Source organism: Papilio xuthus, unplaced genomic scaffold, assembly GCF_000836235.2.
Source record: "Papilio xuthus unplaced genomic scaffold, Pxut_1.1 DF826284.1, whole genome shotgun sequence".
Lineage (NCBI taxonomy): Eukaryota > Metazoa > Arthropoda > Insecta > Lepidoptera > Papilionidae > Papilio > Papilio xuthus.
Genome location: NW_013532365.1, coordinates 5,247 through 6,115, shown reverse-complemented (window position 1 = coordinate 6,115; position 869 = coordinate 5,247).

Below are 869 nucleotides of genomic sequence, written 5' to 3'. Positions count from 1 at the left end.
CGTGATCGCGTTAACACCATAATGACACAGTAAAACACAGGTCACAGTTCTTGAACAAAAAGTACTTTAACCTAACTCAAACTTAGTCGGTCGGCACACTCGTAAGTATACAAAATAGTTCAAACAATTTTTTTTTTTTTGAGTTAACCGCGTCCATAAAACTAAAGATTATAGACTGACACTAGAAGTAAGTTATTAAACAATAATTGTCACTTGTTTTCACAAAAATTGTTCTTACGACGAATGACGCAACAATGTAAATGATTACGTAATAATTAACGTGCGCGGATGCCGTAATAGTCGTTTACACACACGACTACACACGAAAATACGACGATCCGATAATGTAACCTAGGTACAGGTACAGTACACCCGAAACAAAACCTAGCAACAGTTACTAAGCACGTCGAGACATGTCTCGACAAGTCCACTGCAATACACGAGCACAGTTAGTAACAACATTTAAACTGAACTGTTTTTTATTAAAGCTCCACGTTGGGTTGCCACTTATAGTGAAAGTCCGTTTGGAAGATAAGACTTTTAATTAATTGAATAATATTACAGTGTAGTACGTAATCAATACATCGTTGTTAGGACAGCGGCGGCGTCCCGGCAGTCGTGCGCGTACGCGTGTTTACAAAGTCAAGGCTCGCGGCTAACTAAGGGAACGGGGGAACTACGGCGGGCGCGCAGCCGGGCGGAATGCCGGGACGGAGGCGGGGCGCGAACAGTTCGTGAGGTGGCGTGATGTCGACGCGGTGCTATATAAGTTAATAAAATTATTTTCTAAGTCATGTACTCTTGCTGTCCGTTAGGTATTAGGATTATTAAATAATAAAGTATTGTACTAATAATTGAATAATAAACAG